The 26,474-nt window shown below is 34.8% G+C and overlaps 1 protein-coding gene and 1 pseudogene across 9 annotated transcripts in view; both read right to left on the bottom strand.

Annotated features, from left to right (window-relative positions):
- CDKAL1 (CDK5 regulatory subunit associated protein 1 like 1) overlaps positions 1-26,474 on the bottom strand; it is a 459,847-nt gene that overhangs the window by 339,742 nt on the left and 93,631 nt on the right. The gene's annotated exons all lie outside the window — the stretch shown is intronic.
- LOC111741635 lies at positions 6,264-6,382 on the bottom strand (annotated as a pseudogene).

Genomic DNA, 26,474 nt, shown 5'->3' on the forward strand with positions numbered 1-26,474 from the left:
AAAAAGAAGAAGGAAGAAGAGAATGATTTTTCTCCTTTCTAGGACAATTTTAACTTCTGAGATCTTCTTACTTCCTCTTGTCCACTCTGCAAAGGGTCTCATTGTTATTAGTCTCTCTTAAGTCACCCACTATGACATTATACCATGATATATCCTAACTCATTTTCAAATCCCAGAGCTTTAAAAATGTCTAAATTCCTTTTATAATCAATCTCTTAATCCTTCAATAAAGCTGATTCCTATTAAAAATAAGGAGAAAAACTAGCTGATCCAACTAAATTATATTAATATGTGAATTAAAGTAATCATTCAGAAAACTATCCTATCTCAGGTCCTGGGACATTTACTTTATTAAAGGTGGTTACGGGTAACATAGCAATTCTTAAATTCTACTGCGTATAATTCTCATAATAGTGAAGAGGAAAAAACTGCAGGCATTAAATACGATAGAGCATGGAGGGAATATAACACAAGACAAACCAATCCTAACTGAATCAAGGCTCCACAAATTTCTCCTAAAAACTGTCCTTTCTCTTCATGATTGTCCACGCTTAAACACACAAATCTGGTCCAACGGTCATTAACTCAAATATCCATAGGTAGGTAGAAGTAAATGACCAAAGAGGAATGATAAGGACTGGAACAAACCAAAGAGTAGAAAAGGAGCAGCTGCTACTCAGTTACAGCCAGTGGCAGGAATGCAGGCCCAGTGTTGCCATATCATCGGTTTCTCCAATAAAGCAGATATACATTTTTTAATGTAAAATTGTCAAAATTTTAAGATATTGTGCAAGCCAAAGAAAACCCCATCTATAGATTAGATCGGGCCCACAAGTCACCAGCTTTTTACTTCTGCTCTAGCAGAACCCTGTCCTTTCAAAACGATAGCTTTTCAGGGTAACAACATGGTATTTGGAGGGAGAAGCTGCTAGCAGTGAGCAGCCTTCTTTATGAATCAACAACAAATCTGGTCATTTTAAAGTGGACGACAGCCTAACGGAACATAAAGGTGATAAAATGTCATTAAAAATTGGCATTACTCTTTACGAAGACCTAGAAAAGTACAATTCATGTATTCCAAGGATATAAATAAGTAAAATTTCTTTCCTTTTTACAAAGTCAGATATTCTCATAAGTCCAAAATTTTTAATGTTTACAAACAGAAAACAGTTAAAAAAAAAAAAATACCAGATCACTTTCCTCAAGTATAACTGCTATATACCATTTGATGCTGAGTGATTTATTTCAGTCAACACATAAATCAATTTTAAAACTCATCAATACAAGTTCCATCTGGTCCTGAAGTCATATAAAAGGTGTCTCAATAGACAGTTTTCTCTCTCAATATCTTGCATATGTTTCTCCTTCTGCAACTGATACCTAGTCTCAATTGGTAGAATCTTTTTGTAGCAGAAGGTAAATTTCATACTATAAAACAAATCTGAGCTTGCCATGAAATTTAGGCAACTTAACTCAGGTCAGACCTGTCACAGGTCAGGCCTGCCAGCTGCTATGCAACTTCTGTTCTAGTTTCTGCCCAGGCCTGTAATTATTTACAGTTTTGCACCTGTCAAAATCTTGAAACAATGACTTTCCTTGTTTCTCAGTGTTTATAGACAGTTAAATGCACTCAGTTTCAAAACTGAACATTTAAGGCACACATGTTTAAGGGGTCACTATCGTTTAGTTTTTATCATTTTTAACAGAAGAAAGAAATAGAAATGAGGTGAAAAACAAATTAAATTGTGATGGTTAATAAAACATTAAAGTAGCTATTTTCAATCTTCATAAATATAGGAATTACCCATGAGTTGCTTAAAATAATACAAATGCTTAACACAAAAGCCAGATCTCCAAAATCAGAATTTAGAAACTGAGGAGATGACTACATCTTTAACATGTGGTTTGGAAAACACGTGGTTTTTAAAAATATCAAATACAAATAACACTACAGCATAATAAACCATAACCAACATATTAAAACATTGATTGATCATTATTACTACAGTTGAATCTACATTTTGGGGGGCTATTTGTTAAATAATTCAGTAGACAGGTAAAACTAAAGTACTAAGTAAATCAAAATAAGATATATAATGCTGAAAATGGTTGTTTGGGCTAACCTGACCACTCATTAAGAGATATGAGTGGGTCTTCTTAGTACAGCTAATTCCGCAACTGAGAGAGATTGAGAACTCTCGCTAGCCGAGCTTTTTATTCATTCTCCTGAGTTATGCAACTCTATCCAGAAGGTGTATATTTCTTTAAGAAATCAGCAGCTCTGGGTAAACAGGGTGCATCTGGTGAACACATGTCCATGTACAGGTAAACACATGATTTCAGTAATTACTTCCAATACCATCTGTCAAGCAGGTAGTTCAAAACCTACTCAACAGGAAAGACAGTTTAAAGTAATTTTTAAGCAAGTATACTTCTCATCTGCCTAATAAAAGTAAAGATCAAAATACAAACCTAGAAACCCTTCTGCTTTATCCTAAATCTACCCAGGGCAGAGGCAGGCAAGTTTATTCCTATAACTAAAAAAAGATAATCTTACATTGGTTAAGAAATACATGAGTCTGATTAGTTATCCTCAAAAGAAATTTTCTTATGATTAAAAATGACAATAATTTATTCATTACTAATCAATAACTAACAAGACTAGTCTCTAATACATTAAAGTGTGTCACCTGTCTGCAAAGCCATCTCATCATTAAAGAATAAACTACTCTAGTGACAAATGCTTTGAAATGTTCCTCAATATCATTAACTCAGCCTGAAAAACATAAACCTTACTGCAAAAGAAAAAACAAAGCAGCAAAGGAAAATAAAGAAATATATCCAATTAAGAATTTTTCTGACTTCAAAAAGGAGATTAAGAAACTTTGAAAAAAATTATTGCAATTCTTTCTTGATATATATCTATATACCACTGGTCTTTTCATTTCTCTGATTTATATCAGTCAAGTGTTTAAATAAAGTAAAGACTACCAACCCTCAAACACCCAAAGTGATGCATGACAGGAATACCAAAGGCTGAATTCCCCTAGATAAATTTAAATTTTTCTTTAGATTCAGTTCCTTTAACTTATCTTTACCACAAGTTTTACCAAGGCAAAACTGAGTGACTTAAATTCTACCTTCTTGCTCTCCCCATCTCCCTATTCTGAGACTAAAATATAAAAAATAAAACTGTTTGTAGGCACCTCATATGATGTAATAAGAATGGCACTTTGCCTTTGTGATCTCCCTCCCCAAAACCCATAACCCTACTCTAAATATGAGAAAAACATCAGACAAACCCAAATCGAGGTCATTCTACAAAACAACTGACATTCTACAAAACAGTACTCCTTAAAACTGTCAAAAAAAAAAAAAAAAAAGATCATCTGACAGACTGTCACAGACTAAAGGAGACTAAGAAGACATGACAATTAAATTCTATGTGGTAACCTGGATGAAATCTTGAAACAGAAAAGAACATCAGGGGAAAATTAAAGAAACCTGAATAAAGTATGGTGTTTAGTTAACAGTAATGTACCAATGTTACTTTCTTAGTTGGTACAAATATAATACAGTAATTTAAGATATTAACAATAGTGGAAATTGGGTAAGGGATATACAGGAACTCTACATTATCTTTGAAACTTTTCTGTAAATCTAAAATTATTCTAAAATAAAAAGGTTGCCTAAAAATTTGTTCAGTGGGTATTTTGAATGTTCATTCATTCAACCAATATCAGCCACTACATTACAGCCATATCCAATGCAATGCATTAGGCACCCCACCATGAGATAGAGTCAATGTGAATACACAATGGACCACCACAAAACTGGGACTAAAATCCACTACTGATAGGAAGGTAAAAGCAGATGAGTATGAAATAAGGTAACTCATTGATATAAAGCATATGAATTATTACCTACTGTTACAATGTCTGCCAGGTCTTTAAAACACTTGAGTATAAAGAATGAGATATGTTTATGTAGCACAAACTTCAAGTCTAGGGGTATCCAGTTGCCCTAGTCAATAATGCAAAGTCCAGAACACTCTAATCAGAACCCCAATTCCAGAGACAGCTACTATAAATGCTTCTACTATCAATATCTCAAATAACAACTTAAGGTTTGCTAATTAATATATTAAATTTCAGAAATGCATTTTATTGGTAAAAATAGTAGCTTGTTGACTGGCAAGATTCTTGCTAGAAATGGGTTTTCATCTATTAAAAGTACTCAAGAAATGTAGATTGACTAAAAAATTTAGAGACACTATACATTTCTGAATGAATAGGGCACAAGAATTAGTGAGGCCTGCAGCCTTTACCCTTAGAGATAGTTCCCAAAACTTAATCTCTAAAAGGTCCTGTGTCCAGTCATGAGAGGATTCTTTATTGCCTGATGTTGAAATAAAGGTAACCAAATCCTACTTCTAAAATGTCACTGTGTCTGCCTGGATGAACCTTTCATACAAAATGGTAGACAAGGCACCTAAAAGGAGAGAGATGTGAATCTTCATCAAGCATATGTAACAAACTGTATTAACTGTTCTGAGCCTGCTTCACTTATGAATGATTAATAAATATCTTTGTGTGGCAAAACGTGGTATGAGTCTTATAGAGAAGTAGCTCCCCTACCTTAAACTTATTTGGCAAAAACTAAATGAATGACAAAGCTGACATGTCAATCAATTCATTACACAGCCCTTAGAAGAAAAGTTAGAAAAGAATTTCTAACTTGACATCCATGTATGACTTTCCAGAAATCCAAATGAAACTGTATGAAAACTTTTCTCATGCTGTGAAATGTGTTTCTTTTTGGTAAGGGGAAAACGTCCTTAGCTTTTATCAGAGTATCAGAATGGTTTGTGACTCAAAAAATTATTAAAAACAAAAGCTGAGTAATCAACAGTCCACCAGCAATTACCAGTTTTTTTCCATTAAAATCAATTTTCCCTTAAATTACACTATTTAAATTTTCCCCAAAAAGTGGCCTTCATGTTTCATCTATCACATACCTTTCAAAAACAGATAAAAAATTTAATTATTAGGACATACAATTCACTTGCCAGTTCAAACATGTCGCCCAAAGCAGAAACCAAAACTTTCCTCAAGAAACCGCTATTTTCGAACAATGATGCACAGTGCATTTTTGTATTTCAAACCATCTTACTTAAAGATGTGAATTATCTGCACATCTCTGTGGAGTTTGGTTTTGTTTTTTAAACAAAGTCAGTTTATTTCAGTCATGTTTTGTAGGATATTTACACTAGTTTTTGTATTACATTTTGTAATTTCCAATTCATACAACCCTGGAAAACAATGGCCAATCTTCTTCCTTTTGCATATAATGAGTTTTTTTCTTATTGAATGAACTGGTATAAGGAAATAATATCCTATACAGTCACCAGAAATTCGGCTAAAGGTTAGATTATCATCTCAGTAGTCAAGTTTCTGATAAAGCAATATACAAGATTTTTTTTTAATTCTCATAAGCAAACGAAAAATACTGAATTTATTACACATGAACATTTTGAAAAATGACTGTTGAGAATCCACATCATACAAAATATTCTTCAACACATACTGCTTGAATCAAGTCCTAACTGGGAAAAGAGGAAAAAAAGTGAGCAGCACACAGGGTCATAGACTACTTATAAAATGTTAATGAAAAGGTTACAATGCATTAACTCAAATGCTATATAAGTTGTGATTATTCTTCCATGATAGTATCTTTCCATTTAACTTATCGAACATTAAAAATAATTTTAGAGATATTTGGGCAAAATTTAAGTAGTTTTGTTAAAATATGTACTTTTAAAAAAAACTACTAAATATAGAAACTCTAATATTTTTCTTTAATCCATGCATTAAATGCCTATATACTAGCTTTACAGAGACAACCAAAGGTAAGTGTCTTTGCTGTTAGTCTACCTTCTAATTTTTGTTTTCTCAAGGACAGATTTTATTTCCTTTACTAATTTCTGATGCTTTTAGCTACCTGATTTCTTAAAGAATTCACATTCCAATCTTAAAATCTCTAGAGCCTTAAAGCCTAACTCAAGTCTGAGTAACTTGAAATTCTCCTTATTCTGTAAATACAACACTGCTGCCACTGAAGATTGTAAAAATATAGGGAAGAACTCTATTTTGTTTTTATTTTTTATTTATTTACTTATTTACTTTAGACAAGGCAGTCCTTGGTCAACCTCATAGATTGCAAGGACGCTGTCAGCTTACGATACCTTTTTTTAAAATTTTTTATGCCTACAGCACCTGGTCTTCCGAGGTGGCCTCTCATCCAAGTACTAACCAGGCCCGACCCTGCTTAGCTTCTGAGATCAGAAGGGATTGGTCTTGTTCAGGGTAGCATGGCCGCAGACAACTCTATTTTGTTTTTAGATAACTTCTCAATATCAGTCTGTCTTAAAAGGAGGAGAGCCCATCATCTGGAGTCTCCCCATGTTTTGCTCCCTTGCTCCTAGCTGCCCATTCAATGTGGAATGCCTTTGACGCCATAGCTAAAAAGAAGAAATGCAAACTTAATTGGTGATTTAAGCCATGCACTCAAGAAACATGCCAGTGGCTTTTTCAGATCTATTTTTAAAATATCAGTGAATCCACTTATATGAAGTAACTGGAAGACAAATTCATAAAGACAGAAAGTACAACAGTAACTACCAGGATTGGAGGAAGGAGGGAATGGGGGGTTACTGCTTAATGGTACAGCAGAGTTTCAGTTTGGGATGATGAAAAAGTTCTGGATATGGATGGTGGTCATGGCTGCACAGCAATGTGAATGTAATTAATGCCACAGAATTCTACACTTGAAAATGGTTAAGATGGTTAATTTTATGTATATTTTATCACAATAAAAAAATGTATATATCAGTGAAAACTAGGGCGGCTGCACACAGCATCTTGCAGAAAGAATGGCAATCCAGAGTATATCTGCGTGGACAGAGAAAAGGTAAACAAGAAAAGAATGATGGAAGTAGCAGAAACAGGTATCAAGAAACTAGTTGGTGCAACTGATTTAGCAAATATGAAGAAACCAAAGCTCCCTAGTGGTGTAGAAATTCACTTCCTCCGATTATGACATCTGAGCTCAGCTCTCAAAGAGAAAGCAGTGTGTATTTATGAACATCTGGATGGACCTATAACCTGAGCAGTCCTAGAGGATAATTTGATAGCAAGCCCTTCACCCAGGTAGGGGAAAAAAAGGAATTTATAGAGATGAGATCTATCAGATGATAAAGAGCCACTGGCTAGTGGGCCAAATGCCCTAGATAGCCTTTAAGAAACAATTCTGGATATTCCTATCAGTATCGAATTTTGTGTAGAAGCATGAGAACATCCAGTTCCAAAGGTGCTGAACAACTTGACTTCTTTCCAGAAAGAAAGTTCAAAACAGCATATACTGTATCTACATCTTTCAAAATTACTGGCTGGAAAAGAAGCAGCTCTGCATTCTACAGGGTCTTAAAAACATCTTCTACTTTTTTACTAGAGGTGAAAACTAGTAAAAACAGTCTTTACTGTAGTTTTTATATATTTCAGCACTTTGAGATTATGACATATTTCATTACCTTCATGGCCTGTTTGGAGAAGGGACTTCTTTAGCCTTGGCATCAATGTAGCAATGGTCCATGTTACCTCTGCCAAGTTGATGCTTCATAACAAAATTAATATAAACATAGAGAATATGCAAAAGATGTGGGACTAGAACCATCTCTGCACAACTCAAAGAATGACATCTAATGCACATGTAGAGATGTCCACTCTTCCTCTTCTGTGGAATTAAAGAGGTTCTTCTGCATCCAGAATAAAAACTTTGACTCCTATGAAAGGAGCTGGCCATTTCTCAATAAGATTCATAGCAAGCAAGACAACTTACAAGTTATTTAAACTACAGATTTTTCTGAGGTAAGCAACCCCAAGTTCAAGTATAACTAGGCCTTATGCAAAGCTTTTAGTATTAGACTTTAATCATCCTCATTAAATGGATGAAACATGACAAGAGAAGGCAAAAGCATTCCTGTGATCTTGACCTTTCAGGGTCAAAAAAGTAAGACTGCTGTTGTGCATAGTGCTAGGGAGATGAAGTATATTAATTAAGAAGAACTAAGTACAGAACATTTGTCCCTGGAAGAACACATCTATCTGGAAAGATAATTGTCATTTCTCCTGTTCTTCAAAGGACAAATGTTTCTGGGAAGGAGGAAAGTGGCTATTCTTCCTCTTCGTAAAATACATACAAAAAGTTCATATAGCCGATAGTTCTAAAAGTTTAGCCTAAAAGGATTTTAGTGACCCAGAATTGAAAAACAAGAATTACTTTATCTCGACTGGGTAAATTACCAGAAATGGTTAGTATTTCTGACTGACTAGAAAAGACAATAAATATTTGCACACTAAAAATATATTTGTCAAGTAAATGAGAAGGGAGGAAGAAAAGTGAAAGGCTTTCTTAGAATATGAAGGGCCATCCCCTCTGACAGCAGCTGAGATGTGATTCCTTGCTCTGGTGCCAGTTCTGGCTCTCAACTTCTTAACACTGTTAGTAGCTCCCATCTTCTCTTAATTATGACCCCTCATATATTGGTTTTCTAAAGTTATCCAAAAGGCTTGGTTATTCTTTCTTAGGTTCTAGACTGCTAACAACAACAACAAACTAAAAATGAAACCTAAAAAAAAAAAAAAAAAAACTTATCCTAAGAGGGGAAAAATGAAAAAATGATAATTACTATAAATTCTCGTAGTTGAAATTCATCATCAGCAAATTTTCTATAGTGGTTTCATTTTAGTTTTGATGATTTTGAACTACAAGAATAATGAAATTTCGAAATTCCAAAAAATAACTAACCCCTCAGTGACCCAGACAGAAATTCTATGTAATACTAAATTAAAAGCCCAGAATGGTTTTAAACATTATAGACAAACATTTAAAAGAATTAAGATGAAGAAACCTAGAGACAAATTATTATCATTACACTTATTTATTAGTTGTAGGCAGAATTCACAAGATCTCATGATGTTTGGGGCTCCAAACAAAACCTTCCTAAAACAGTTATAAAACTCCAGGTGAACTCTAAGATTAAATAAACTGAGAACATTTCTACACTAATCATCTCTAAAGTCTTATCATTTTGATATTTTAAAATTCAGAATAAAAGCCGCCTCCCCCCCCAACCCCACAAAAAAAAGAGTGAGAATTGTCCTCGACTTCATGCTCTTCATATATTCTATTAAGCCTGATTTACTCAGAGGGAAACAAACAAACAAACAAACAAAAAAAAACTCAATAGATAGTAACTTTATGTTTATGTTCTCACTTCCTAGTATTAAGAATAAGTAAAAGTTACCATACCTATACAACAAATCCCATAAGACAAAGTCCTAGAAAATGTAAAACTTCATGCTGTACACAGTTAAAAATTAAAAACTTCTGAACATACCTCCCCAATTTATGTATATATTTATAAATTACATACTTATATTACTATTAAAAAGGATGTATGCATTATAAAAAACATACAGAAACGGGAATTTTAAAAGAATTAGATAAAAATGAAGATTTTAGTATTTTCTTCCCACCTTAACTCCCAATGTATTGTTTCATCTATCCTCGTGGTAGGTATACCCCACTTTGGAGACAAATGCCAGATTAGGGTATATAATATAATGAGCTCTCTTTACACTGCGTGGAGTCTACCCTAATTTATGTAAGCATTGATGACTGAATACCTTCTCCAACCCAGGAGAGCTGCTCTCAGCCCTTTCTGTATCTACTATCACTACCTCCATCAGAAGATACAGCGCAAGAGAGGAGACAAGGAGACAAAACAGCAAGCACCAAGGCCACTGATTAGGAGTACTAATAAGGAAGTTTAATAAAACTACAGATTAAGAGAGAGAGAGAGAGAGAGAGAGAGAAAGAGTGTGTGTGTGTGTGTGTGTGTGTGTGTGTGTGTGTGTGTGTGTGTTTTTTTTTTTGCTCTGCCAGTTCTGACTTTCATTCAGCCTGGTACTGTTGATCCCCTTGCCTCAGACCATTACGCGGAGTAAACTGTATTATCAATCACCTTCTCCCAGCACCACCAAGCAGAAGGCAAGCTGGCCCCACCATGCCATCTGCACATGCACCTGCTCTCAGCAGCAGTGGCTGCTCAGGGTCTGCTGGCCCAGAGATGCCCTGGCCCAGAGGGCAACACTGTGAACTCATATTTTCTGCAGGAATTAGTCCAAATATTCAGGAAGAAGAGCTGGAGAGAGCCAAAGAGAAGAGACATACAATGAACGGCAGCTTACAAATGTGAGCCACAAAACCTCTTGTGATGGGGGGTCATAAAACATCTTACCCACTCACAGTTTTTTCACTAAAGAATTTCAGTCATTATGGCCTGTTCCCTTGGATATTTCCAACTTCTTAAAATATACAGTAGTATAATATTTGTTACATGAAATACATATCTCATTTTATTTTAAAAATATATTCAACATTATTGCTTAGCAAAATAATTATCATAGCATGTCATAATCTCAATTTCCTTTTTTTTAACACTGATCAAAGTACTAAGCAGACAATATTGGGTACACAGGAACATTATGAAATAAATTCACATAAGATCTGCAAAATCTTGTCTCAGGATTTGAATTTTAAATTTACTCTTGATTATCATGTTACAAGGATGGTAAAGCAGTCCTGATTTTAAAAGTTCTTTTACAGCTGATTCTCAATATACAAGAAACTCAAATAAATATACCAGAAAACTATGAAGTCTATAACAAAAACAATGTAAATAGTAACTAACACAAATAAATATAAGAATGTTCCATTTCATTTATAATCAAAGAAATACATATTAAAACAATTAGCTATCATCCCCGTTCCTGTTAACCTAGACAAAATTGATATTTTTAAAAGCACATGAAAGAAAAATGCGTCTCTGTAAGGATATGTTTTTTCTAAAGAAAAATGTAACAAAATAAATCTAGAGCTCTTAAAATGCTGTCTTTGACCCAAAATTCTACCTTCAGAAATGTGACCTACAGAAAAAATTAATAATGCCCAGAAATGAACACAAAGACTTATGCCCAAAGATGTTCATTTGATAGTATAATTATCTATTGTAGTGAATGACAAATTGAATAAAATCTAAGTACTCAGTCAAAGAATGTATACACTATAATATATCCATAAAATGAAATATTACACAGCCATTTAAAAGTAATGTTGTATCATGTAATAAACCTAAGTGCTTTTTATAAAGTGGGATACAAATATAGCACTAAACAATTTCTTCTATAAAAGAGAGAAACCAATACTGAAAAAAGATTGGAAAGTCATATGCCAGCATGTTAACCATGGTAACCACTACATATGGGAATACAGTTGACTTTTCATCATATTTGTCAAATGTTCTACAATCTGCAAGCTACTTTTTTATAACTTAGAAGGAATAATAATAGTTTTAAAAGTCTATGGATCAACAACCAATGATATTTCCGGAAATCAGCTATTTTTTTAACACTAAGATCAGTCTTATAAAACATAAGCCTTACACAATAAAAACAGAATTCCTTATCATTCAGTTCTGAATGATTTTGAGATACAGCAACTATGACTTTGAAAATCAGTATCACAACATAAATCTTTAACAATCAATGACAAAATACCATTTATCCTCAGGTGGATTTATACAATAGTCATAAAACAAGCATTATGGTTTTTTCCTCTTGTGATTTTCTTCCTCTAAAACAACACTATGAGAGATTAAAGAAACATTTTGAAGAGGACAAGATACTACCCACAAGCAATTTTCTGCTAACAGATAAATCTCTAAGTATAAATAAAAGTAGGAATTTTTAACTGAATGCTGGATTACTGCAGTACTCTTATGGATCTATGTTAACTATATAACGAAAATAAACATTAGAAACATAAAAAAAGAGAAACATACAAAAACTTATTTAACTTATAATATCTTCTGAATATTTTAGGGTCTTTGGAATGAGACAGGCCCAGATTTAAAAACCAACTCCATCACTTCCTAGCCATGTAAACCTCAGGGCAAGATATTCAACCCCTGTAAGAGTACTTGTTTCTTCAAATTGAAATAAGATTAAATAAGACAAAGTATATAGAAGTGCCTCACGCATTACTCATTAAAAGTTATTATTTCCCTCAGAAGCAATATTTTACTACATAGAAGAAAGGGGTAGAGTAGAATAGATTTAAATTAATTCAGTAAGCATTTGAGAGGTTATGGTAAGCACTGAGTATACTGAAATAAACAAGAGCTCACAGATTTCTGGAAGAGAAACACAAATCGACTAAAAATTACAATACAGTAGTCTTCCCTTACCCACGGTGTCAGCTACCCACAGTTAAACACAATCCAAAAATATTAACTAAAAAAACTCCAGAAATAAACAATTCATAAGTTTTAAATTGCATGTTGTTCTAAGTAGCATGATAAAATCTCTCCCATCATCCTACTCCATCCCACTAGGGATGTGAATCGTGCCTTTGTTCAGTGTATCCACCCTTTATATGCCAATTACTAATTATGTTATCAGACAGCAACTGTGGTAGTATTGCAGTGCCTATGTTCAAGAAACCCTTATTAGCAGGTTGAAAGCAGCCTAACACTACGTCACAATGCCTATATCAATCACCTCACTTCATCTCATCACATAGGCATTGGATCATCTCACATCATCACAAAAAGGGTGAGTACAGTACAATAAGATATTTTGAGAAAGAGAGAAAGAGACCACATTCACATAACGTTTATTACAGTACATTTATTATGTTATTGTTAATCTCTCACTGTGCCTAATTTATAAATTAAACTTTATCATAAGGAGGTATGCATGTACAGGAAAAAAACACAGGATGGATGATGGATGAATAATAGACAGACAGACAGACAGATGATAGGTAGATAGCCAGATAGATAGATAGATAGATAGATAGATATTCACAGTTTCAGGCATCCATTGAAGGTCTTGGAGCATATCCCCTGTAGATTGGCAGGGGGACTACTGTACATAGGACAATATATCTATGGTAAAAATAGCATGCTTAAAAGTAATTCAAGTTAGGAAATGTAACTTGGGCTGGAAGTTTAGGAAAGACTTCAAGAAGGAAGTGCTGTTAGATCTAGATAATAAAAGATAAATGTTATCCAGTCATAGAAGAAATGGAAGCTCAGAGAAAGACAAAGGGTATGGCACAGTTAGAACCCAAGTTTCTTGAGGCATCTGGCCTGCAATGTCACTGCAGAAAAGGCAGGATCTATACTGTCACATGAGCTTCATCAGGCCTTCCACACACCCTCACCTGACTCCTGCACTGAATGAAGAAAAGAAAGGACTGAAAACAAGAGAAGTGCTTTCCTGCTGCTTATCACCTTGCAATTTCCCTCCAGCACCCTCTGCTGACAAAGCTGCTAACAAAGGAGAACTATTACAGCGCCCAGTTCCAGCTCTACAAAGCAAGGCAAAGAAGGCTGGGTTTGGGGCTCAGAAATAATAACTAGCATACTGTGTTTCCTATCAAATAAAAGACAGGAGGTTGCCTTACTTGATTTTTTTTTTTTTTAAATCCTTGACCCCTAACACAATGCCTGGCATAAAGTAGGAATTCAATAACTTTATAAAGCATAGTAAATGGAAAGAACACAGAATTCAGACTAAGGCAGATATTGGTTCAAGCCTGCACACTCGTAGGGGTTGGGAGATGGGTGTGACACACTATTAGCAGCAGGAAAAAATTGGATTTCCCAAAGGTCGGCATTCATAGGACTGGTGCTGCCTTGAAGCATTTTAAACTCCAGATCAAGCTTAGGAGATATTAGTACAACTTTCTATTCTGTTCCTTATAGAGATTCATCTACATAGAGAGGCTATCTTTTTAAAAAACTGTAAATGCATTCATGACAATACTGAAACAAATGAGATAAAATGGACCAACAGGAGAAAGGCTTAACTAATGTGATGCAACAAACAAACTGAAACCATGTATCCTTCCTAATCTGTTTTTTCATTTCTCACAAAATAGTGATTGTTCATTTCAGGCATTAAATACTTTAGTATCATTGATATCAAATCATGATGTCAAAAAACTTTAATGATAAAACAAGATACCTCTTTGTAGGAGTGCAAAAAACAAAACAAAACACAGGTTTAATTTTGCCCTATTATAAACAGCCTTGCCTTGCTAGACAGAACCAACATTGTTAAATTATATTTTTCAATGTTTTTTAAGGCTTAAGATTTGATGCAAAACTGCCCTGTTGTGCCGAATTTCTAAAAAAAGCTACATGTAGAAAATAAAGATTTTCTTTCAACCAGAATTGAGAATCATATAGTGACAGATGACATTGTCTTAATAAAGTCTTCCTTATTAAAAGAACAATTCCAAACAAGTGACAACTTGTCCTAGTTTTAACAATCTTTAAAAAAAAAAAAAAGACTAGTCCTAGAACAATAGTGGTTTGAGGAATGATCATAAAGAATCAAATACTGCTAACCGTGATTTTGCTGTCAGAAAATTCATCCTCCGTTTTCCTTAATTTGGCACATATTCATAAAAATAACTAACTTTGAATATAATGTCTTTAAAAATCATCAGCACTTGGGAGTCTATATTTATCACAAAATAGTTTTTAAAAATCAAAATTGTTAATATCAGTGTATTCTAAAAGATGTTCTTCCAATAAATTTCAGAAGCAACATTTATTCATCTTTCAGGAAATACATAATTTAATTACACCTGAATCTCCCTAGAAAGCCATTCAACACAGAGTATAACTAGATTTAAAGCTCTCCTCTAAATAAGCTTATTTATACCTGAAGACATGACCCATATCCCCAGTGCCTAGTACACTGTCCAACACATAAGAGATATCGGCTGGAAGGACCTCCTCAGATAGTAGTCTAATCTACAAGGTCGGTTACCATAGATAAAAATGCCACTCACTTCACTCATATCCACAAATTACTAATAGAAAAATAACACATTTAATTTATCCTATAAACCGCTACTCATCATAATGAACCCTTTGTCAGCTAGTTACAAACAGAACATGACATGATCCACATATAATTTTCATTCCTACTAATAATCCAAATCTTGCCTGAAGGGGGTTGGGAACAGGATGGCAGCGATAGGAATGGCAAGGAAAGAATTATTTGAATTTTTTTTCTGCTGTGTCTGGAATAGTCTTCTCTTACTATAAATAAATATCATAGAATTCACTTGAAATCTAGATTAAGACTTATGCCTTCAAAAAGTCTTCCTAACTAGCCCACCTCAAAATGATCCCATATAAAGATCCAATCTAAAAATTTAATAAATATTTAATAAACGGTAATGAAGAAATACAGGGAGGATGAGTGAAAAAGAAGAAGGGATTAAAAAGTACAAATTGGTAGTTACAAAATAGTCATGGGTATGCAAAGTGAAGCATAAAGAATATAATGAGTAATATTGTAATAACTACGTACAATGTCAGATAGATACTAGATTTATCAGGGTGATCACTTTGTAAATTATGTGAATGCCTAATCACTATGCTGTACACCTGAAACTAATATAATATTGTATGCCAACTATAATAGAAAAATAAAAATATTAAAGTGAAAAAATTTCTTCCCCATTAATGATTGATTCATGTGAGCCTTCAAATGAAAGGTGTTCAAAAAAAATAAAAAGAGTAATAAGCCTATTCATACATGTAACTGTAGATCTAAAACCAAAATAAAGGTGAGGACATTAATTTGAAATTTGAAGACTAATGTACAAATGTTATATGCTGTAACGCAATAGAAATAATGCAAAAATTGTGAAGAAAGAAGAAATGAAAATAAAATAAGTTCACTGGTTAGCGAAAGTCAAAACTAAAGGATACCATTTAAACTCTAACATAAAAGATGTAAATGATTAAATAGGTAACAGGAACACAGCCATTTCAAAGGTATGAAGACAAAGGTAACCACTAGAACAAAAATACAATGTTCTTAACATTTATTTAAATTAACATTTTGTTAATTTAAAGAAAAAATACCTCTTATGACTCAGAATAAATGACCATTAATCGATATTGATATAAATAATTGAAAAAATGGGGGAGAAAAAACAGTTCTTCCTCATAGTGAAATGTAAAAGGCATGATAGAAATAGTAAAATCATGACTTGACTTGTGCTTGTACGTATTAGAAAAGAATAAACCAGAAGCTAACGGGAGACAGGTAGATGGAAATAAAAAAATGAAGATGGTAAAAAGAATGAGTAGTCAGTAATACTTCTGACTTTGAGAACTGTGCTAACATTTCATATATTCAAAATAAATTAACACCAGACAGGAAGTGGGTAGAATTCATAATGGACTACAAGTAGTAATAAAGTAACCTAATTGAATTACAAATTAATAACATAACCACATTGAATGGGGTGGCAAAGAACTAAGCTAAGTCACTTTGAAAAGCAGCATTTTGACTAAATATTGTAAGATTAAAGAAAAACGAACTTAAAACAAATATTACACTCTAGTCAGAAATGTCTTTCATAGGAGGATGGGTTAGTAATTCTGAAACCACTCTATATATTTAATTGAATTAAACAAATAACATAAATACATTATGGAAAATGAGAGCTGTGTTTCTCATCATTATAGAATGGAGTTCCATATTAGAGAAAAGGCCAGAAATAAATCCTCCGCAGTTGAAATAGAATCAAAGGAAGAATTCCGGTCATGATGGCAAAGTAGATAAAAACTGAGTTAGCCTCCTCCCACAGCCACATCAAAATTACAACTAAATTATAGAACAATCACCCTTGAGAACCACCTGAAAACTAGCTGAACAGACTCTTATAACTAATGATATAAAGAAGCCACAGAGAGACAAGCAGGAGATGCAGAGATGAAAAACAGGCTGGTCTCACAGCCGTATGTGGCAGTTAGGAATTGGGAGGGATATTTCAGCTGCAGAGATCATCCCCTCAGGAGTAAGGGGTCTCAGCTCCACACCTGGCTTCCTGGACCACCAGTGCCAAAAGAGTTCTTACAACACCTGGGTGTGAAAATCAACAGGGATTAGAAGTCCCAGGCTTTCTTAAAGGGCCTGCACGAGGACTTACTCACTGATAGACACACTTACTCTGAGCTCCAGCGCTGGACAGCAGCTCAAAAAGTGCCAGGGACATACAGGGAGAAACTGAACTCTCTGGCTTTAAGGCAAGGGCTGGAGGGATAGTTCTCTCCACCATTTTGTTCCTTTGCTGGGCCCTTCCCCAACTCGGCCTGCAGGTGCAGGAAGGGGCCAAATCTAAGTCTCCATCAAATTCACCCAACCTTGGTGACTCCCTAAGAACTCGCCTCACAAAAACTTGCACACAGGTGTGAACATCTTTCAGCAGCTGTTACTCACAAGTAGGAGGCCTCAATCCATGCTGTGGACTCTTTTTAAATCTCTGAAAGGTCCATGAACCCCAAACAAGCAGCAGCTGGCCTCAGAGTGCCCTGTACCTCTTGCTAAGTGGCTCCCGACCTGGCACTAGTGGCAGCTAGCTTCGGTTTGCAGCATAGCCTCTCCCAGACACCTCCAAGCCTAGCACAGGCAGCTACCAACTGCAGATCACTTTGTAGCTCCTACCATGTGGCCCTGGGCTTGGCACAGGCAGCAGCTGACCTTGACCTGCACCAGAACCAACATACCCAGTCACCAGCTTCAGACCACACAAGAGCACCACCCAATTAGCTCCACAAACAACACACCCAAAAGGTAGACTCGGTATGCACCAGAGCTCTGCTACAGCGAATCCCACTCAGTGGAGTCCACATACAATAGTTTATCCTCTATAGTCATGGGCAGTCTGAGGACAGCCAGTCACCCTGAGCATCAATTCCACCCACTGACATGCCAACAGAAATCAAGGCTCAACTACAATAGGAGAGCACACACAAGAGACAGACCTAGTGTATCAGGCTCAAATGAACAGGGAGACTGGACCCCACGGGATACCTATTTCATAAGGCCACCTTACCAAGACTGGGAGACATAACAGATCTACCTAATATATAGACACAAACGCAAAGAGGTAGCCCAAATGAGGAGAGAAGGAAACATGTTCCCAATGAAAGAACAGGACAAAACTCCAGAAGAAAAACTAAACAAAATGGAGGCAAGCAATCTATCAGATATAGAATTCAAAACATTGGTTATAAAGATGCTCAATGAACTTAGGGGAAGACTAGATGAACTCAGTGAGAACTTCAACAGAAAGACAGTTAACATTAAACAAAAGGCAGAGAAACCATAAAAAAGAATCAGAAATGAAGAATAACTGAAATGAAGAACACATTAGAGGGAATCAACAACAGATTAGATGAAGGAGAGGATCAAATCAACAATTTGTAAGATAAAGTAGTTGAAAACACCCAAATGAAACAGCAATCGATCAATCAGGCTAGTTTAAGGGAACTCTGAGACAACAACAAGCATAACAACATTTATGTCATAGAGGTGGCAGAAGGAGAAGAAAGAGAGCAAGGAATTAAAAATTTATTTGAAGAAACAATGACAGAAAACTTCCCTAACCTGGTAAGGAAACAAACAGAATCCTAGGAAGCACACAAAGTTCCAAACAAGATGAACCCAAAGAGGCACATGCCAAGACACATTATAATTAAAATGCCAAAGGTTAAAGACAAAGAAAGCATATTAAAAGCAGCAAGAAAAAAGCAGTTAGTTACCTGCAATGGAGCCCCCATAAGACTATTAGCTGATTTCTCAAAGGAAACTTTGCAGGCCAAATAGGACTGACACAAAATATTCAAAGTGATGAAAAGCAAAGACCTACAACCAAGAATATTCTACCCAGCAAGGCTATCATTTAGAATCTAAGAAGAGGTAAGAACTTCCCAGACAAGAAAAGGCTGAAGGAATTCATTACCACCAAACCAATATTATAAGAAATTTTAAAAGGGGGAGAGAGGAAAGAGGAAAGGAGGTAGAGGAAGAGGAGGAAAAGGAAGAAGAGGAAGATCAAAAATCTGAATAACAAAATGGTAATAACTACATAGTTAGCAATAGTTTAAATGTGAGTGGATTAAATGCTCCAATCAAAAGACATAGGGTGGCTGAATGGATAAGAAAATAAGACCCAAGGGTCCATCAATAGACGATTGGACAAAGAAGATGTAGTACATATAAACACTGGAATATTACTCAGCCATCAGAATGAAATCTTACCATTTGCAGCAACATGGATGGACCGAGAGAGTATTATGCTAACCAAAATAAGTGAAACAAAGACAAATACCATATGACTTCATTTCTATGTGGAACCTAAAAAACAAAATAAACAAAACAGAAACAAATTCATAGATATAGAGAATTGATGGTTGCCCAATGGGAGGAGGGTAGGGAGGATGAATAAAACAAGTGAAGTGATTAAGACGTACAAATTGTTAGTTACAAAATAGTCACAGGGATGTAAAGTACAGCATAGAGTACATATTATAATAACTATGTATGGTGCCAGGGAAATCATTTGGTAAGTTATATAAATGTCTAATCACTATGCTCTACACCTGAAACTCATATAATATTGAATGTCGACTGTAACCGAAAAAATTTTTTTTAGTTTTCAAAGTATATCATTATGTTTTATATATTCTGTAGATGTAAATAAGGATTTCTAAGATCAATTTCCCAAAGTTACAGGATTTGAGTTTTGTTTTCACTACAATACAGAAAAAATAGTTAAGTAACAGACTTACTAGTACTTACAAAACTTGGTAAATATGGATACATTTCAATACTTTGCTTATTTCATTAAATGAAGGCATTTGTTTCAAAAAAAAAAAATCACAGGGAGTAGTATGACCTCATAGTTTCAAATATATACCCAGATACAGAAATAGATATAGAAGTTTGGGTATATATATACATTACCTAGTTCTGCTCATTAACAGTGCCTAGAAGCAATGACATCTCAGTAGCAAAAAGTATACCCAGTGCTAAAATTATGTTTCTTTATACAATTCCCCAATGAAAGGATTAAGGCAAGAAAAATACAAGATAAGCTTGAACTATCTTACAGTACCAGACAGAAGTCCACTTAAAGTAGTTTCCATTGAAATGTAAACACAGAGTTTTGAGTGCAACTTCCTCCTTAAAAGAAGGAATAAATCCCCTTTAGCACTTCCTCCTTTTCCGAAAGTAGGTAGAATGGTGGGAGAGTAGCAACCATTTTACACCATATTGGAAAGATCAGAGACTTAGCCTTCACATCCTTGAATTGGTAGATCAAAGCTAGCGGTTTCCTAATTATGTACCTTGCACTATATAAAGAAAGAGAAATCTTCTATCTTATTTAAACTTCCACCTTCTAGGTTTTCTATGACAGGCAGCTGAACTTAATTTCTAAGTAATGCAATCAACAGGAATGGGAGATATGGAAAAAGTTCTTGACAGAGGTGAGGAGGGAGGTGGAAGGGGTAGGGAGGATAAATATACATAGAGAAAGCAAACATGTAAGTTGATGCATTCATTTGTTCAACTATCATTGTCAACCACTATATTAAGTGCTGGGATACGGATAGAAGACATAGTGGCTGCCCCTAAGGAACTCTGAAATAGAGTACAGAGAGAGATAAATAAAATACAGGGTTATTTACATGGGGCAGCTACACAGGGCCATGCCGAACTGTGTCTACAAGGATTAGCATCTTTTTCTAATTCCCACAAAAGTACTATCCAGGCATCAGAGCCTTTGAAGGCTTCAGCCTACCCTTAAGCTATAAAACAGTAACAGGTAAACACAGGGTAGTTTGAGTAGGATTTGCATCCACAGAGAAGGCTATTAACTAAAAACACAGTTGCATTTTACCTGTAGATTTTATTTATCCTTCAGTGCCACTCCTATCCCAATTTTTTATGATCATAGACAACCATGCCATAGTGTAGTCTAATATCGAAGTAACCTTTTAAATATGGCCCAGAGGACACCTAAAACCAAAAACGCCCACAAGTAAGGAATAGAAACAGTTCATGTTTTAGTACAATGTCCTATGATTTAAAGGTCATATGTTTTTTACTTCGTTATCATTATTAAACAACACTGCTGACTAAAAATTAAGAAAGATTATGTTTTTCACACTTAGAGCACAGAGAAAGAGGAGAAAAAAACCCAAGAGTCTTTTTTCTCTGCTGTTGTATAAACACACACATCAAGAATAAGTAGAAGTTCTTTCAAAACAAAACAATAGGAAATCACTCTTGGCTGAAAACACAGTCTTAGATCACGTTGATTTCTTCTTTAATCCTGCTAAAGCAAGTTTCTGCATGCTTTCTGGGGCCTCCACCTACAGAGCTGTTAGGACAACAGCCAACACATATATTTAATTACGTAAGTATTCAATGCTATCAGCCAGCTGTTGCCAGTACATAATACACTGACCTCTTTCACTTCTCTCTTGCTTAAAATGGCAAAACAAAGCAACTGTTGATGTAACAGTGATCATGAAATATGCAAAATACTATTCTCCTAAAAGATTTTAGATAACCACAAAACTCAGTTTTGCATTTTAAAATGACTAACTACTTCTGAACTGCTTTTTCTGTTCCTGATTTGCAAATTAAGAATCTTTCAACTGTAAATTTATTCCTTCATTTTTTAAAAGTCAACCAGGAATTCAACCCTCAAATATACTTTCTCCTTTATTTCCCATCAAACTTTTCACTGGGACATGTCACATAATAATCTCCTTGCATTCTCATTCATCTCCATGTTTTTCCATGGTTAGGGGACAAGCAACTAAAGCCTGTAACAGAAAACTGGTTTAAATCTACTATGAATTATACAACTCTCATCCCTCACTTTAGGAATCAACAGAGAGTTCTTCATTTATGTTTCCAGAAAGCATGCTATTCTAATACCATTATTAACCCCAGACTAGCTGGCGGATAAAAAACAATACTAAAGTCCTAGCAACAACAGAAAGCAGACTAAACAGAACCATGACTTAAGACTTGAATAATATCAATTCACATACGGAGATCATAAGAAGACCTAACACATAAATAGCAACTTATCCAGAGAAATTTGGTCTTCATCAAATCAGCCTTCAATCTAATGATAACGCAGTGCCAACTGTTTACCAGGCTCTGTGCTAGGGAGCAAGGATCCCTTAGTAAACAAGCAAGACCATATCACTGTCCACATAGATCTTACCATTTGACCCCTCTCACAGAGATTCTATACCAAATCAAGCTTTCCAACACTTCTACTTCTTCCCCCACAATGCCATATTGATTTTTTTGCTCATTCATCTAAAACTAGACAATACTCAATGTAAAACTTTAATACAGTTATATAATTTATAATATATTTAGCATAAAATACATTAACAATGACTTGCTGAAGCACTGATGGCAAAATGATCCTAAATTTTCTTCCCCAAAGAAAGGAAGAATTGGTTCAACCTAATTGTACAAACATGTACTGAATAATTACAGTTGTGTCAGACTTTAGGTCAAACATAACCAAGTTTTTATCTACACCATTCCTACTCTCTGACTCAAGATGAGACGCTTCAATTAATCTAATGGCTAAGGTCCTGAAGCTGGCCCAGCTCACATAGTTTGCCAGGAAAAACAGGGTCTACCATTCACAGCTAAGCTGCTGCTAGCATGACCAAGTGACGCCTCCAAGAAGAGAGAATTCTTACTGCTCTTACTACTTCCCTCTTGAAAGAAACTGTGAACCCACAGTGACAAACAGACGTTTCTCTTCTCATTTAGGACAACAAGGGGCAGGTTTCTTCCTACTTCATAAACAAAACATAAAAAGCAAAACAGCATGATTTCTTTAAAAAGAGGGTCCTTTAAATACAATATGTAAAAATAAAAATAAAAATGTTCTTTCTTTTTCTTACGAACATACAGCCTGTTTCTGACGAGAGATTCACAAAGACCTCAGGAGACCATTCTTAAAACAGTTGACGAACAATCTTATTCTATTAATAGTATCTGTTTCCCAAGAAAAGGAAAATCATTATATGGTAGAGTCAGAGGATCAAAGACTCCATAAAAAAGGATTTTCCTGAGGTCAATACCTGACCTCAAGACTCACATCTAATAGAGAGCCAAATATGTAAACAAATAATAAAATGTAATATGCAACAATAGATGTTTGTATGGGATAAAGTAGAGCAGAGAACAGAGGGTGATTACCTCTGTGGACCTTGGCAGTAAGGGGTGGGAGTTAGAAGGGAGATAACCTTTGATATGAGTTCCAAAAGATGAACAGGTTGCCTGGCAGGATTACATGGAATATGTGAGGTGGGGAGAGCATACACATACACATATGCATGCATGTGGAGGAAAGGGAGAGCATATTCCAGGGAAAAAGAAGAAAACATGCAAACACATTATGTTTGAAAAATCATATAATTTAGGAGAGAAGTAAAATTCTATGGAAGAATGGCAAGAAAAGAGATCGGAGAGGTAGGCTAGGTACAGATTTTTTAAAAGACATTGTTACACTAAGAAATTATATCTGTATGTAGCTAAGAAGAAAAAGTTACAGGGCATGAAAGTGAGAGAAAAGCATGAACTGGAACAGAAAAGCTGAGAACCAGCTAAAAGTCTACTATAATATTAAAAGCAACAGATAATGAGGACCAAAACTAAGACATCAGCAATAGGAAGGGAAAAAAAGGATTAAATTCTAAAGATATGGGTCTGGTTCATGACAACTGGATGAAACTTGAGAACACAGTGGTTCACTGCAGATTCTAAGAGGAACATTTTATTACCACATAATAAAATATTAATAACACTGAGCAAAAATAAAAAGGAGAAAGGAAAAAGCAGAAGCAGGAAAAGATTTTTAGAAGTATCTTGAGGCTGGAGAAAGAAAGGGAGAGAAATAGAGAATCTAGGAAAACATCCACTCTAGTAGACAACTATGCAACCAAACAAGATGGGCAATAGGAATGGAAACACTAGCTAGGGAAAAGGTGAGGTAGATAATGAAGAAGTTCTGACAGGATGACTGAAATGTCAATGGGTTATCTCAATGGAGAAGTTCAGGAAGCAGTGGGATACATAAGTCTGGATCTCTGAGACTACGGTGAGAAACAGAAATTTGGGAGTAATTAGCATATAGATAGTATCGAAACAATGTAAGCAGATGAGAAATGGCAGGAGAAAGTGTAAATGTGTAGAAGGAAGTGTAAATGGTAGGAGAGAAAGCACTTCTCTGTTCTTAGTAAGTCAGCTTTTTTGAAGGAAACTCATTTTACAAATTCAAAGTTGAAATAATATTCTAATACCTCCCCAACTTCGATTTACAAGGAAGAACTCAAAGTTAAATCTGTAAAGCAAAAAAAAAATTTTTTCACAATAGAAATGGCCATTCAATAATTTGTTTAATCAACAGAATGCTATATAAGGAACTTTCCTACAGACATAAAATATGATACAAAGCAGGCATCCTCTGTCTCAACACACACTTTTCTTCTTTATGCATTTCTCCATATATTTCCAATTGTTCTTTGTAATTTCAGTCAGAACTTCAACATTATTATTTATTTCTACAGGCAAAGGTGGTTCAGAGAACTAGTGACTCCTGCCTATCTACTATCAGTATGGCTAAACCACAGTGCCCATTTGGGTTAATAAAGCACAAGGTCAAACAGAGGTTGACAGTCCATGATCAAAGCAAGCTGGCTATTCTTTCTTTAATTTATATAGAACACACAAGATGTGTTTATTTTCACCAGCCTCTGAATGACCTTCTTAGGTGGCATGGAAAAGATCCCATATTTCTATAAAGCATTAACTAAAGGAGTTTCTTTATTTGATACTCTCATTAAGAGCAAATTTTATTTTTTTGAAACTTTTGATCTCTTTCAAAAACATCTTTGTTTGCTCAAGAATCCCTCAAGTTAAAGGCCATATGCCTAAATCAAACTGGTATATGGATAAAACAAAGACAGGGAAACTGGCAAATGCTCAAGAGGAAAGAGATGCATCCAATAGGCTGCCATCGCAAATCATGGGGCTCATTAGCAATTTTTTCAAAATCAGTAAAGGCAACAGCATTTAAGATTTCAGAGTTCAAAAAGCAGCCAAAACAATCATTCTTAACTCTATTTTTGCTATTTAAAACTCCTACTCTTTTATCAATCTGAATATCAATAATACAAACACTGTAAAACTTTAATAATTAGATTAACTAGTAGAAAGTATAAGTACTGGGCAGTACGGGCTACAGATTAATATAGATATGCATTTCATATCATGTAATTCAATTAGATTAAGGAATTATTTAAAGATAGAATGATTTGTTGGAAATGAAGATTTCCAAATAATCTGAAGCCAATATTCTCTCTGACCAAGGTTAAACAATACTCCTCCCAATACTGTTTATACTGTGAAATTACGAAACTAATACTCTCACCCACCACCAGGAGAAATACCTACCCTTCTCAAAAATCCATGACTGTCTTATCAGGAACTCATAATTCATGGATCTCAATCAATGAGATTGTATTAATCACATGGAAAACAGTAAATCCCTCAAAGTTGTCCTTTACTCCAGTTAAAACAAGATGATCTACTGCCTTGTGGCTCAAGAGATAAAATGAGATGATAAGGAATTAAAGACACACAATTATTAAATCCAAGAATGTATTAGAAGAGAAAAGATGACAAACACCCAAAAATAAGTGGGAAAGTGAAGCAATCATTTGTAGAGGGCTCCGGTTAGAAAATACAGGTCCCAGCCCATCCTTGTAAATCTTTGAATTTGAGAATAAGGAATTAGGTGCAACAAAACCTGAGAGAGGAAACACCCTATTAGTCTCTCCCTGAATTTAAATATTGTCTCACTATCATGAAAGAAAAAAACATACAAGAGAGGTGGCTGAAAGGAAAGGACAGAGCTAGAGGAGAAGACAAATCCATAGCATGACTTAAGGTATAAGTATGAACTATTCGTCTTTGCTTTTTCTTTGTTAGAAGATAGTGATGACAAGGAGAGACGCATCTAAATAAAGAAAAATGGTTGACAAGAGCAAGTAATCTATCACTGAAAGTCTTTAAATGTATAAAACTCACTTGATTTTGACATTTTCTCAATGTTATCATTGTACTTTTTACAGGGTTATATTTATTCTAGAAACAAAAGTTAGCTTAGGTGTTAACAAGAACTAATTATAATGATCAAAAGCCTTCAAAGCCATTTAAAAAAATACTTAATCATCTACAATATTGTTTTAATTTTTCTTTCAATCAAGCAGAATAGTGCATTAAAGGAACCTGTGCTTGCCTCCACTAGCTTTGCACTGTTAAAATGACCACCTTTTCTTATGTAGTTACCTCAATCTATCATTCAAATACCATATCATTATTTCAATCTAAATTCACAACACAGTTTATCTACATAACAAA

This window comes from Pteropus vampyrus, unplaced genomic scaffold (genome assembly GCF_000151845.1).
Source record: "Pteropus vampyrus isolate Shadow unplaced genomic scaffold, Pvam_2.0 Scaffold80, whole genome shotgun sequence".
Classification (NCBI taxonomy): domain Eukaryota; kingdom Metazoa; phylum Chordata; class Mammalia; order Chiroptera; family Pteropodidae; genus Pteropus; species Pteropus vampyrus.